At 37.8% G+C, this 15,664-nt stretch overlaps 1 long non-coding RNA gene across 1 annotated transcript in view; it reads left to right on the top strand.

The window, feature by feature from the left end:
* LOC126600261 (uncharacterized) overlaps window positions 1–14,965 on the top strand; it is a 32,158-nt gene extending 17,193 nt beyond the window's left edge. Inside the window, exon 2 of the long non-coding RNA XR_007615401.1 lies at window positions 14,821–14,965. This is a non-coding gene — a long non-coding RNA (uncharacterized LOC126600261). The remainder of the gene's footprint in view (window positions 1–14,820) is intronic.
* Window positions 14,966–15,664: the final 699 nt, after the last annotated feature.

The following is a 15,664-nucleotide window of genomic DNA, read 5'->3' as shown; positions in this document are numbered from 1 at the left end:
GCCTCGCTAAAAGGAACCTAATGGATCGTACACCGTGTAAGGTAGAGATTGAAGAAACAACGGAGATAAGTAAGGATAATTAAATGGTTTAATTATTTATGGCAATGATTTATTAATATGTTAATTAATCAAACGAATAAAGTTCGTTAAAGACATTAGGTTAGTTTTGGGCCGCAAGGCCCAATGGGATTTGAATGTCAAGCCCATTAACTCAACTTGTATGACAACTTGAATAAACAAAGGGCTTGAAAGCCCAATAAACCCTTAAGGCCGGCCAAATAGAGGATGGTAGTGAACTTGCTTTAATTGCAAGTTTGCCACTCCATTATGAGGTGGTATAAAGGCAACTTTATAGCCATTTCATCCTTAGGGTTTTTCTTTTAGTGAAAGGATGAGAACACAAAGCTCTCCTTTTCTATATAAGAGGCCGGCCCCCTTGGAGGAGATTAGCTAGCAATCTCTCATCCTCCAAGGTCACTTATCTCTTCTTCAAGTCTATCCTTGGTGTGGAAAAATTAGAGGTTCTTAACTTTGGGAACTTGGAGAATCCTTTCAACATCCTCATCCAAGAAATCCATGGATCTAAGAAGCAAGGAATGAAGGCCCTCTCCTTGGGTGATTAGCCTTTGCTTATGCAAAGAGGAATCAACAAAGGTATAAAATCTCTTAACTCACTTTGTTCTTGAGTTGAGTCTTGGTTCACCTTTCTACTAGGCTTTGAATTTCATGGGTAATGTTTTATTTTTGAGTGCATACAAGCATGATTCCGCCTTTAAATGTTAATTGCATGCCATAGATGTTGCTATAATGAACATATTTTTCACAAAATTTCCTTCACCTGGAACCCCTTCCTGATTGCTAACCTAGCCTTGCTCTCGAGTACTCATCTTCAACATCTTATGCTTCCTCTTCGTCTACCACATCTGCCTGGGGAACAAATAAGGGAAGTGAAAATGATACCTCGAAGCATGTGGAGACAATGTGCTAATTCATCCTCAGCTAGGGACAAGGAGAAAGAAAGCAAATGGTGGGCACTTGGAAAGATTGAAGAGAGAAACAGATCATCACCTTTACCTCGTGCCTACCTGCCATGCAGAAGAAACAAGCAGAGAAGAATGCAGACTGCACAACCAAGGAACTTTTATATCCCTCGCTCAGAATTCCAAACCAGTTCGAGATCAAAGCTGTGGAAAGTCAACAAGATCATCTATCTCTAAAACCAGGTTTGCGTTCTTAAACTCTACTCTGTCTGGCTTTTACTTTACTATACTTGTCATGTTTATTCGTTGTTTGTTTGTTTGCTTGCTTTTGTGTGAGTTTATGCTTGAAACATTGAGGACAATGTTTGATTTAAGTGTGGGGGGGGGGGGGTAACCAAGTTGTTTTGCATAAAATTCGTAGGAGTTTATCACCCATTACTTATAGTGTTGTTCCTTGCTGTTTTTAAGTGTTTTTATGCTGTTTTGGAGTGTTTTAGTGTGTTTTGACATAAAAATCCCAAAATCTCATAAAAATTTGAAAAATTGTTTTGAAAAACCCAAAAAGAGTTGTTTTTGTGTGTTATTTGTGTCTTAGGGTACCTTCCAACACAATGATTAGGATTTGGTTTTTAATTACATGACTGTTAAAAAGAGTTATAAACATGGATGAAAATTTGATTTACTCTTTGGTGTATGCTTGGTTGTGGTTATAATTTATGAATTCACATGCAATCATAACGGAAAAATCAGTTTTTGTAACATGCTTGAAGGAAGGAACTCAAATGAACGCTACAACCTTGTGAGACTTGAGCCTAAACATTTATTTGGAGAGTTAATAATCTGTGCACCATTGTTTTCTAAAGTTGTTGCATGACCTCATTATTCTTTGCTTGGTTGCTACTTAGAAGGCGTTTCATCATTTAGTTCCAAATGCTAGAACTCATGCCTATTTCATTCAAAGCATGCTATTGATTTGCATAACACATATTCAAGATGAAGTTGTGTAGTGACCACCAAAGCCAAATTGCCGTGCCCATATTTCATTATGTGTTTAAGTTTAACCCCGTTGAACCTTGTTAAGCCTATATTCTTTGTTAACCCACACTATCCTTACCTAGCCTAGTTTTAGGACCATCCATACCCTTATTCTTGAAGCATAGTAAAGCATGACTTCAAGTGTGGGGGAAGTGATTCTTGTATGTATGTGTGTGCCAAAGTCTTTGATAGGAGCATATTTATGCGACTTAGTTGGCTTGTTCTTAAGCATTTATGTTGTTTTTCTTTAGTTATTTTAGTGTTTAAAGTCATTTTCGTGCAATTTCAGGTTTAGAGACGAAGTATGCAAAGAAGTGCAAAATGGAGCATTTTAGAGCAAAATTGAGCTGGAATGGAGTGTATGCTAATGGAGCACAAGACGAGTTTGAAGGTCAAAGGAGCTTAAGAAATGAAGAAATGAAAGTGAAGAACAAAGAATTCAGATTTGGAAACCAAAGTTTCTAAAGTTGGAAGTTTCTATTCTTGGAGGTTTCCATTTTCGAGAGTTTCTATTCTTGGCTTTAGGCTTTTAGATGACCTAAACCCTAATTCCTTGTGGACCCTAACCCTAGCCGCACCTAGGCCTCTAGAATATCTGATTTCCTTGCCTTGCAAGGCATTCTAGAAGGCCCATCTCTAAACCCTAACCCTAGCCGCACCTTAGGCCTTATTCCCACTAAAAATCTGATTGTTTTAACCTAATTTCTGGTGGATTTGGGCTTCTAGAAACCCTAATTTGATTGCTAGGGTTTTGAAGTGCCTATATATACTCATTAAACCCTTTTGGCCGGATATATCACCTCCCATATACATCATTCACGTCATAAACAAAGAGGCTCTCTTTGCCGCACCTTTCCACCACCATATTCCATATTTTCTGCCCAAAATCATCCCTAGCCGCACCACCCATCAACCCTACACCTTTCCATACCATTCCCCATCCATTCTACACCATAAATACCACCCAAAACTTGTTATAAAGTTCTCTGCCGTAGCAAGGAGGAAGGAGAATTCTTGGATGCGCTTGCTGCCAAGTTGGAGCGTTCTAGGTGTTTTCTTTCTTTGGATTTTAATTTCTAAATTTATGTATCTTTGCTTTGCGAGTATGAGGAACTAAACCCCCCCTTGGCTAGGGGGGGATTCGAAACCATGTTTATGCTTGCTATATGATTTGATTACTTCTAATTGCGTTCCATAAGTTGTGAATTCAATTTACTTATCTACAAGAATTAAAACTGATTTGTGTATGTTGGTTGAGGGTCGACACTTAATTTGCATGCATGAATTTGATGCTAGGATATAAGGAAATTTCACCTAATCGTTATGGACTTATATTCATAAGTAGTAAAGGTTGATGATCTCAATCGCGTTAAGTAAATTCTTGGCATAAGTTTCATGCAATCATAGTAACAAGTGCTTCGTCAATGCTTATGGTTTTCATAGAACTTAATGATTCTTGCTTGTATCTCTATTATGCAATCATGTAGGGGACTTGTGGGGAATGCTTTGGGTTGTCGTATGCAATCATCCAATTCAATAACGTTAGGAAAATCTGAAGGTTAATTTAAGCGGACCTAATTAACTTGGGGCGTTGAGAATTCATGGGTTATTGAAAAGCAATTGGAAATCGTTTTGAATGCAAGTATAACATGTGTGGAGATGAACCCCTTAGCTAGCTTTCTATCCATTCAATTCAATCAAATTCGTTTTAAAATCTGTTTTGATTTACAAGTTTATGTTTTGTTTTCAATTTCGTAAAAACCAAATCCCCCTTTGTTTTCAAGTGTCAAATTAGTTAGAGAGTGTGTTAGTTTGTGTTTTTAAGTGTTTTGAGTCAAGTTAAAACCTATTTTCGTCAAAATCTTGTTTAGAGTTCAAAACTGCCCAGAAAGTGGTTTTAAGGCAGTTTTGAGTGTTTTTGTGTTATTTTGAGTCTTTTGGTTTGTTTTGGTGTTTTAAGTTATAGTTTTACATTCTTTAAGTCTAGTTTAGTGTTTTAAACTTTGTTTTTACGTTTTTGAGTCAGTTTTCAAGTGATTTAGCAATCCCTCCTAATCCCCGGCCTAGAACGATCCCTACTTACATACTTACTACAATTGATAAAAAGAGGGTTAATTTGAGTGCTAGTTAATATCATATCAAATTTTGGCGCCGTTGCCGGGGATTAGCAACTTTGCTAATCCCTTGGATTGTTATTTTCGTTTTTCTTATTAGATCAGATTCTTATGTTATTTTCTTTCTTGTTTTAGGTACTTGTTTATGACTCGGAGTTCTAATCCGGTTCACGAACATATTTTAAACTTTGACGACGATTTTGAGAGTGAGTTGAGACGAAAGAGGAAGAACCCGGAACCTAGTGAATCAAGTGCAAGTTCCAAGTCCGTTTCTGAATTTGAAGAGGAAGTGGAAGACATGGCAGTGGACAACCGAACGATCAAGGAGCTTTCCGCTTCGGGATTGGATAATGCCGCACCTCTATGTATCCAATACCCTAGGGCGACTCCGGACAAAACTGCCGAGTTTGAATTGAAGTCAAGCTTGTTACATCACATTCCGAAGTACCATGGGCTGTCCATGGAAGATCCGAACAAGCACTTGAAGGAGTTTGAAGTCGTTTGCTCAAGCATGACTCCGGTGAACGTGGATGAGAGCATCTTGAAGATGAAGGCCTTTCCCTTTTCTCTCCTAGAGAAGGCGAAAGATTGGTTGTACGAATTGGCTCCCGGAACTGTCACATCATGGGAGAGCATGAAACGAGCTTTCTTGGAGAAGTTTTTCCCAACTTCTCGAGTCATCCTCCTACGTAAAAGGATAAGTGGCATTCAACAAGATGAAGGTGAATCTTTTCCTACTTATTATGAACGTTTTAAATCTCTTGTTGCTTCATGTCCACAGCATCAAATGAAAGAGGAACTACTTCTACAATACTTCTATGAGGGACTTCTATCAATTGAACGTCAAATGCTAGATGCCTCAGCGGGAGGAGCATTGGTGGACAAGACCCCTACGGCTGCAAAGATGTTGATTGCTAATCGAGCGTTGAACGCTCAACAATACGAAGGTGTTAGACAAAGGAGCATGCCACGGCAACATCAAGTCAATGAGGTAAGTGCCATAACCGAACTTTAAAATCAAATGGCTAACCTTACTACGTTGCTTTCTCAGGTGGTGGAAGGTCCAAAAGTCAAACCCGTAGCTTCTTGTGGCGTATGCTCCATGCAAAACCACAATACGGACAAGTGCCCACAATTGATCGACAATGGAGGGTGGGAGACACTCAATGCCGTGGGATATGGCAACCAATACCAATCACGTGGTGATCCGTTTTCCAATACTTACAATCCCGGTTGGCGTGATCATCCGAATTTCAAATGGCGAGACCCCCAACAAGGCTAACAACAAAGCGGATTTAGGCAACAACCTCCGGGTTTCTATCAAAAGCCGTTGGCACCACCACAAGCCCAAGCACAACCTGCCCAATGCAATGCAGGTGATTCAAGTGATAATGATAAGATTTTTCAATTACTTACTACTTTGACGCAGGAAGTCCAAACTCAAAACAAAGAGAGGCAAATCCAAGACAAGAGGGTGGACAACTTGGAGAAGCAAGTGGGACAAATTGCCGAGTTCATGGGGCAATTTCGTGAGCAAGGAAGGTTGCCTAGCTCAACGGTGGTCAATCCGGAAGGTGGATTCGAATCTGCAAAAGCTATGCATTTGCGAAGTGGAAAGCAAGTCGGATCTGACCTCAAACCATCCAAGTCACGTTCCAACGAGGAGGAAGAGTTGAGAATTGAAGAGGAGGAGCAAAGGCCACTCACGGCCAAGGTGGAACCAACAATGCCGCAACCACCCAAGCATTCCAATTCGGCCACATAGGTAAGGAAGGTCCAATTCAAGTTAATTCTAATGTCATTCCTCCGAATGTACCGTTTCATAGCAGATTTTTGCAAGCCAAGAACGAAGAAGAGGAGAAAGACGTTCTCGAGACGTTTAGGAAGTGCATGTCAATATCCCACTCCTTGATGCTATAAAGCAAATCCCGAAGTATGCCAAGTTTTTTAAGAAGCTTTGTACAACAAGGAAACGGATACGGGAGAATGAGGTGGTACACGTAAGTGAGAATGTATCTGCATTGTTGCAAAGAAAGTTACCACCTAAATGCAAAGATCCAGGTAGTTTCACTATCCCTTGTGTTATTGGCAATACGAGGTTTGATCATGCTATGTTAGATTTAGGTGCATCTATAAATGTCATGCCATATTCTGTTTATGCATCTATGAATCTAGGAAAGCTTAAAAATGATGGTGTTATTATTTAATTAGCCGATCGATCTAATGCATATCCCAAAGGAGTGTTGGAAGATGTTTTGGTGCAGGTAGACCATTTGATTTTTCCTGCAGATTTCTATGTGCTTGATATGGAGGACTCAACCCACTCTCCACCATCACCACTCTTACTTGGACGACCATTCATGAAAACGGCTCAAACCAAGATTGACGTGGCCAAGGGAGCAGGAACTATGGCCTTTGGTGGTGATATGATTAACTTTAAGATTTCTGAATCGGTTGAGAATACTAATGATGTTCGTTCTTGTTGTGCTATTAATGTAATTGAAAATATAAGGCAGGAATGTTCAACACTAGTCAACAAGAATGTACCACAACCCACCATCGAGGAAGGAATTGGAGTGAACAACAAAGAGTGCACGGCCCCAACCTTGAAATCACCAAATCTGGCCGAGTGCACCCCTTGTGCATATGTCCATAGTGCTACCACTTCTTTGCCGTACAAAGGTAAGCCACCTATTCCAAATTCGATTCCCATTTCAACTAATAGGTTGTTACCTTGTATGGTGCAGGTACCTAATCGAAGACAACGTGGTGGGAGAGTTCGTGTTGATTTAGAGAAGCAAAACATGACAATAAGAAAGGATCATTATCCCATCCCATTCAAGGACCCAAAGAAAGAAGTATTTCGTAGGACAGGTTGTGGAAAAACCCCTCCATGCCGTGGAGTTCCATAAACCTTCAATGGAGCATCGTCCGGCTGCAAGACGTTAAAGAAAGCGCTACTTGGGAGGCAACCCATGCATTCAACAAAGGAAGACCGAGAAAGCACTCCAATTCCAGATTTGCGTTCCTAAACCCTTCTCTTTGTTGCTATTTCGTTTCTGCCATGTTAGGTTGTTTAGATGTTGTTTGGTTTGTTTGTTTGTTATTTGTGTGCATCTATGCTTGAAACATTGAGGACAATGTTTGATTTAAGTGTGGGGGGGTAACCAAAGTGTTTTGATGCAAATTCGTAGGGTTTATCACTCATAACTTCTAAATGTTGTTCCTTGCTGTTTTTAAGTGTTTTTAAGCTGTTTTAGTGTGTTTTGATTCAAAAATCCGAAAATCCCATAAAAATTTGAAAAAAATTGTTTTAAAAACCCAAAAAGAGTTGTTTTTGTGTGTTTGTTTGTGTCTTAGGGTACCTTCCAACACAATGATGAGGATTCGGTTTGTAATTGCATGATTGTTAAAGCGAGTTATAAACATGGATAAAAGTTTGATTTACTCTTTGGTTTATGCTTGGTTGTGGTTATAACTTATGAATTCACATGTAATCATAAAGAAAAAAAAAATTAGTTTTTGTAACATGCTTGAAGGAAGGAACTCAAACAAACGCTACAACCTTGTGAGACTTGAGCCTAAACGTTTATTTGGAGAGTTAAAATCTGTGCATTGTTGTTTTCTAAAGTCGTTGCATGATCTCATTATTCTTTGCTTGGTTATTTCTTAGAAGGCGTTTCATCATTTAGTTCCAAATCCTAGAACTCATGCCAATTTCATTCAAAACATGTTATTGAATTACATAACACATATTCAAGATGAGGTTAGTAGTTACCACCATAGCCAAAAAGCCTTCATTCCATGCAGTCGTTTTTGTAGGTTTTAACCCCGTTGTGCCTTGTTTAGCCTATGTTTTCTTCGTTAACCCACATTATCCTCACCTAGCCTAGATTAGGACCATCCATACCTTCGTTCTTGAAGCATAGTAATGAATGACTCAAAATGAATTCCTTTTGGTCATTGTTGGCAGAAAACAAGTGTGGGGGAAGTGAGTTTTGTTGTGGGTGTGCCAAAGTGTTGAATGAGGCACGAAAAAGAAAAGAAAAAGAAAATTTTCGTGGGAAATAAAAAGCAAAAAAAAAAGAACGAAAAAGTTGTGAAAAGAATGAAAAGGAGTTGAAAAGATGTGAAAAAGAGTTCTTAAGTGTTGTTTGTTGAAGGAAGGGTCCAAAACAGTGAATTCGGCCCTAATTGTTGTTGAATCTTCCCTTTGTGTTTAAAAGTTAATTTCTGCATGCTAATGGGAATTCTGAGTACGATTTCATTGTTTTGCTTACTATTGCTTAAAGAACGTTTGTTTTCCCTATCCTTTCGTTGTTAGCCAACTCCCCTAGCCCCGTTACAACCCTTGACTTTAATCTTGAGTGTTATGTGTTTCAATTTGTGGAGTTTAAAATTGGTATGAGCATATGGTGTCACTGGTTCTCGCATCTAAGTAGTAGCATTCCATTCATGAGATTATATCTAAACATGCTTATTAACTCCGAAAAGTGCTTTCTTTGTTATACATATATGTGAGCATTCGTTTTCATATTTACATCAATCTTCTCACATATAACTAGTATAGGGTGTGTAGTCAGAAAATCTGAGTGAAAATTGAGTGCATATCTAGTAAGGAATTGAGCACATTCTCTAAGGCATGTTACTACATTCAAAATCATGTTTTAATTGGTTAAATGTGAACTATTACGTGGTGACTATGATTAAGTATGTGCTTAAGTGTGAAGATGACCAAAATCTGTGGGAGTGATGATTTTTAACATGTCATGTGCATTGGAAATCCCTGAGGCAAATGTTGGAAGGTTTAGATTGTGTTTTTGTTTTGTTTTGTTTCTTTGTTTTGCTCGAGGACTAGCAAAAGCTAAGTGTGGGGGAATTTGATAGGAGCATATTTATGCGACTTAGTTGGCTTGTTCTTAAGCATTTATGTTGTTTTTCTTTAGTTATTTTAGTGTTTAAAGTCATTTTCGTGCAATTTCAGGTTTAGAGACGAAGTATGCAAAGAAGTGCAAAATTGAGCTGGAATGGAGTGTATGCTAATGGAGCACAAGACGAGTTTGAAGGTCAAAGGAGCTTAAGAAATGAAGAAATGAAAGTGAAGAACAAAGAATTCAGATTTGGAAACCAAAGTTTCTAAAGTTGGAAGTTTCTATTCTTGGAGGTTTCCATTTTTGAGAGTTTCTATTCTTGGCTTTGGGCTTTTAGATGACCTAAACCCTAATTCCTTGTGGACCCTAACCCTAGCCGCACCTAGGCCTCTAGAATATCTGATTTCCTTGCCTTGCAAGGCTTTCTAGAAGGCCCATCTTTAAACTCTAACCCTAGCCGCACCTTAGGCCTTATTCCCACTAAAAATCTGATTGTTTTAACCTAATTTCTGGTGGATTTGGGCTTCTAGAAACCCTAATCTGATTGCTAGGGTTTTGAAGTGCCTATATATACTCATTAAACCCTTTTGGCCGGATATATCACCTCCCATATACATCATTCACGTCATAAACAAAGAGGCTCTCTTTGCCGCACCTTTCCACCACCATATTCCATATTTTCTGCCCAAAATCATCCCTAGCCGCACCACCCATCAACCCTACACCTTTCCATATGATGTGAAAATTAACTTGACACACAAATTAAACCCTATGGATGACAATTGTAGTATATGAGCAAATAGGGATCGTTCTAGACCGGGGATTAACTAGGGATGCTAATCAATGTGAAACTGACTCAAGAACATAAAAACATAATGTAGAACACTAAACTAGACTCAATTAATGCAAAACTAAAGTTTAAAACACTTAAATCAACCAAAAACTCAAAACAGCAACTAAAAGACTCAAAACTGCCTTAAAACCACTTTCTGGGCAGTTTTGAGTACCTACACTAATTTGGACGAAATTGGACTAAAACTTGACTCAAGACACTTAAAAACACAAACTAAATTGATTTCTAACTAATCTAACACTTTAAAATAAATGGGGGATTGAGTTTGACGAACTTAAAACTTTAAAACTTAAACTTTGAAAACAAACTTAAAGCAAAACAGATTGTGATGAAATAGAATGATGAGAAACTAGTTAGAGGGTTCCTTATCCACACATGAACATATGCATATAATTTGATTCCCAGTTATGACTTCAACAAACAATGAATGACAATGCTTCAAGTTAATTAGGTTCGCTTAAATTAACTTTTAGATTTCCCTAGATTCATTGGATTGAATGGGATACGCATTACAACCAAATTATTCCTCATCAAAGCCCCTAACTATGGAATACGCATGATAGAGACATTCAACAAAGATCATTAAGTTCAACGGAAATCATAAACATTGACTAGGCATTCATAACTATGGAATACGCATGTTAATCCAACCTAGGGTTTACTTAAACAAAATCGTGACTAGCGATCTTTACTACTCATGAATATAAGTTCATAACGATTAGGTGAAATTCCCTTATATCCTAGCATCAAGTTTAGGCATGCAAATTAAGTGTCGACCCTCAACCCACATACATAAACAAGTTCTTAATCAAAACAGAAAAGTAAACCACATCTAAAGTTCATGAATTCATAACTGGAGTAAATCAAATCATAACCAACATATGTCCATGGCTTCAAATTCGCCTCTAACTAAAAAGAAATTAGTTCCACATGTTTAACATAATTGAAAAGCAAGTTAAATTAAACATGAAAACAAAAACAAGAGAAGAAAGAACTCCAAACACTCCACTAATGGCAGATTGCATGTGCAAGGTTTCTCCCTCCTTTGGACTGCACGGCACTACTTCTTTCTCCTTCAATGGTGGCTGCACGAGGTGGTGATGGTGGTGGAAAGGTGCGGCTAGGGTTGTAGAAGTCTGAAATATGGGAGTTTGGGGGTGGAAGGTTGCGGCAAGAACTTAGAACTAGGGAGAATGGTGTTGGTGGTTGCGGCAAAGGGCTTAGGGTAAATTTCTGGAGTGAATGGATGATATGGGAGGTGGTACTTCGGCCAAAAGCTTTAAAGGAGTATATATAGGCACTTAAAAACCATAGCAATCAGATTAGGGTTTCTAGAAACCCAAATCCAACAGAAAATAGGTTAAAACAATCAGATTTTGTATGGGAAAAGGCCTAGGGTTCGGCTGGTTTAGTGGGCTAGGGTTAAGGCTTCTAGAATGCCTTGCAAGGCAAGGAAATCAAGTATTCTAGAACCCTAGGTGCGGCAAAGGGTCCAAATCTGAAAGGGATTGGGCCTATGGTGCGGCATTGTCCAAGAAGGTAAGGATGGGTCATCTAGAAGCCCAAAGCCAAGAATAGAAACTCTCACAAATGGAAACCTCCAAGAATAGAAACTTCCAACTTTAGAAACTTTGGTTTCTAATTCTGAATTCTTTGTTCTTCACTTTCATTTCTTCATTTCTTAAGCTCCTTTGACCTTCAAACTCGTCCATTCCTTGTGCTCCAAGCATGTACTTTCCAATCTAAGCTCCATTTTGCTCCAAAAGGCTCCAATTTGCATCCTTTTATGTCATATGCCCTTTAAGCCTGAAAACACATGAAAGTAGCTCAAAAGACTACTTTAACGAAGAAAACATAACAAAAATGCATAAGAACTAGCTAACTAAGGCGCATAAATATGCTCCTATCACCATACCATTCCCCATCCATTCTACACCATAAATACCACCCAAAACCTGTTCTAAAGTTCTCTGCCGTAGCAAGGAGGAAGGAGAATTCTTGGATGCGCTTGCTGCCAAGTTGGAGCGTTCTAGGTGTTTTCTTTCTTTGGATTTTAATTTCTAAATTTATGTATCTTTGCTTTGCGAGTATGAGGAACTAAACCCCCCCCTTGGCTTGTGAATTCAATTTACTTATCTACAAGAATTAAAACTGATTTGTGTATGTTGGTTGAGGGTCGACACTTAATTTGCATGCATGAATTTGATGCTAGGATATAAGGAAATTTCACCTAATCGTTATGGACTTATATTCATAAGTAGTAAAGGTTGATGATCTTAATCGCGTTAAGTAAACTCTTGGCATAAGTTTCATGCAATCATAGTAACAAGTGCTTCGTCAATGCTTATGGTTTTCATAGAACTTAATGATTCTTGCTTGTATCTCTATTATGCAATCATGTAGGGGACTTGTGGGGAATGCTTTGGGTTGTCGTATGCAATCATCCAATTCAATAACGTTAGGAAAATCTGAAGGTTAATTTAAGCGGACCTAATTAACTTGGGGCGTTGAGAATTCATGGGTTATTGAAAAGCAATTGGAAATCGTTTTGAATGCAAGTATAACATGTGTGGAGATGAACCCCTTAGCTAGCTTTCTATCCATTCAATTCAATCAAATTCGTTTTAAAATCTGTTTTGATTTACAAGTTTATGTTTTGTTTTCAATTTCGTAAAAACCAAATGCCCCTTTGTTTTCAAGTGTCAAATTAGTTTTTTTTTTTTGGCGAACAAAAAGATTGTCCGACCTACCGGATTCGAACCAAACTGTCAAATTAGTTAGAGAGTGTGTAAGTTTGTGTTTTTAAGTGTTTTGAGTCAAGTTAAAACCTATTTTCGTCAAAATCTTGTTTAGAGTTCAAAACTGCCCAGAAAGTGGTTTTAAGGCAGTTTTGAGTGTTTTTGTGTTATTTTGAGTCTTTTCGTTTGTTTTGGTGTTTTAAGTTATAGTTTTACATTCTTTGAGTCTAGTTTAGTGTTTTAAACTTTGTTTTTACGTTTTTGAGTCAATTTTCAAGTGATTTAGCAATCCCTCCTAATCCCCGGCCTAGAACGATCCCTACTTACATACTTACTACAATTGATAAAAAGAGGGTTAATTTGAGTGCTAGTTAATATCATATCAGTCTTTAATAAGGCACTGGTAGAAAAGAAAAAAAAAAGAATTGAAAAAAAATGTATGAAAAATAGCTCTAAAGTGTTGTTTGTTAAAGAAAGGGTTCAAAACATTGAATTCGGCCCTATGTGTTGCATGAATCTTCCCTTTGCATTTAAAAGTTGATGCTGCATTCTAAAGTGATTTCCAAGTGTCTATTTCATTGTTTTGCTTGCTATCGCTTTAAGAACGTTTGTTATCCCTATCCTTTCTTTGTTAGCCATTACCCCAAAGCCTTGTTATAGCCCTTGACTTCAATCTTGAGTGTTGTGTGCTTCAATTTGTGGAGTTCAAAATTGGTATGAGCATATGGTGTCACTGGTTCTCGCATCTAAGTAGTAGCATTCCATTCTTGAGATCGTATCTAAACATGCTTAATAACTCCAGAAAATTGCTTTCTTTGTTATAACATATGTGAGTCCTAGTCTTTCGTGTTTACATCAATCCTTTCACATATACTAGTGTAGGGTGTGTAGTCAGAAAATGTGTGAAATAGAGAGTATCTTGTAAGGAATTGAGCAAATTCTCTAAGGCATGTTACTACATTCAAAACATTGTTTTAATTGGTTAATTGTGAACTAGTAAGTGGTGACTGTGATTAAGTATGTGTTCAAGTGTAAAGATGACCAAAATCTGTGGGAATGATGATTTTTAACTTGTCATGTTTCATTAAAAATCCCTGAGGCAAATGTTCGAAGGTCTAGGTTGTGTTTTGTTTGTTTCGTTTTGCTAGAGGACTAGCAAAAGCTAAGTGTGGGGGAATTTGATAGGAGCATATTTATGCGACCGAGTTAGCTTATTCTCATGCATTTATGTTGCTATTTCTTAGTTAATTACGTATTTTAAGCTGTTTTCATGTGTTTGTAGGTCCATAGGCCTTATAAAGCAATAAGATGCATTTTGGAGCAGTTTTGGGCTTGGAATGAATAGCATATACATGGAGCAAGGTGGATTGACGAAATTGAAGACTAAAGAGGCTAGGAATGTGTTAAAGAGAAAGAAGAATTAATGTAAAAAGGACAAAGAGCTCATCATCCATTTTCCCTTTCCATCATCCACAAAGGGGTGTCACTCCACCATTCACCTTTCCATCATTGCTGTGCGCCACCATTGCACTCCTTTTGGATTCCTATGCCGTGCATCATCATCCATGTTCCCTCCATTGACTCATTTGTTGCATCATTCCACTTCCTTTCCTTTGTCTACCATGTGCACAATATCTTTTCACCTCTTTTCACTCATTGATTCACCACTTACTCACCTTTCCACCCATGCCATGCATAATCACCCGTATCCCTTTCATTATTTCAGATTTCATGCATCATTACATTGAATCATTACACTCAATTGCTACACCATTCCTTGTTCCCTCCATCATTTCAAATTTTATGCATCATTACATTGAATCATTGCACTCAATTGCTACACCATTCCTTGTTCCCTCAATTATTTCAGATTCATGCATCATTACATTGAATCATTGCACTCAATTGCTACACCATTCCTTGTTCTCTCCATCATTTCAGATTTCATGCATCATTACATTGAATCATTGCACTCAATTGCTACACCACTCCATGTTCCCCTCTATTGCCATGCACTTCCTATATAAAAGGAAGTGTGTGTAACATAAATGGGTTCAGATTTTAGTTAGATCGTTCACTCCCATTTCAACACAACCTTCATCCAAACACATCCATTCCTCCATACAAACAAACCTTCAAACACTCACAACACCTTGTGCCGTAGCAAAGGAAGGGAAGGAAAGTGCTTGGATGTGCTTGCTGTCCAACTTGGATCGTTGGAGCGTTTAGGTGTTTTCTTTCTTTTGTTTCTAATGTTTAAATTCATTTCCTTTCGTTTTGTTGTAAATATGAGTGGCTAAACCCCTTTTGGCTAGGGGTGATTTCAAAGCCATGTTTATGTGTGCAATATAATTTGATAAATTCCAGTTATGAACTCTTGAATCGTGAATGCAATTGGCTTAACTATTTGATTGATAACTTATTTGTATTTGTTAATTAAGCGTTGACACTTAATTGGCATGCATAAATCCGTTGCTAGAATATAAGGAAGTTTCATATAATCGTTACAAACTTATATTCACATGTAGTGAAGGTCGCTTATAAACGATCGCGTTAAGTTCAATTCCTAGCATGAGTGACATGATGTCATAGTTGCAAGTGCTTTGTCAATGCTTATGATTTTCATTAAACGTAATGATCTTTGATTGTATCTCTATTATGATGTCATGTAGGGAACTTTAGAAGAATGTATTGGGTTGTCGAATGATGTCATCCAATCCAATAAAACAAGGAAAATCTGAGAGTTAACCAGTGATGTCACGGTTAATTTGGAGCATTGTCGTTCATAATTCAATGAAGTAGTAACTGGAAATCAAGTTATTTGTATACATGTTATGTGTGGAGAAAAAGCCTCTAGCTATCCCATCCATCATCTTATTTCTCAAATTTGTTTTACAATCTGTCTAGTTTTTCATACTTGTTTGTTTGTTTCATATTCATCCCAATCAAAACCCCCCCTTTAGTTTCTTGTTTCAAAGTGTTTCAAATCTGTTTTAGTTTGTGTTTTTAAGTGTTTTGATTCAAGTAAAAGTCAATTTTCGTCCAAAGTCATTCCTAGTGTCTAGTTTAAGTT

The sequence above is a fragment of the Malus sylvestris genome, chromosome 14, assembly GCF_916048215.2.
Source record: "Malus sylvestris chromosome 14, drMalSylv7.2, whole genome shotgun sequence".
Lineage (NCBI taxonomy): Eukaryota > Viridiplantae > Streptophyta > Magnoliopsida > Rosales > Rosaceae > Malus > Malus sylvestris.
Note: the sequence above shows the minus strand (reverse complement) of the source record. Positions and strands in the feature narration are given on the sequence as shown.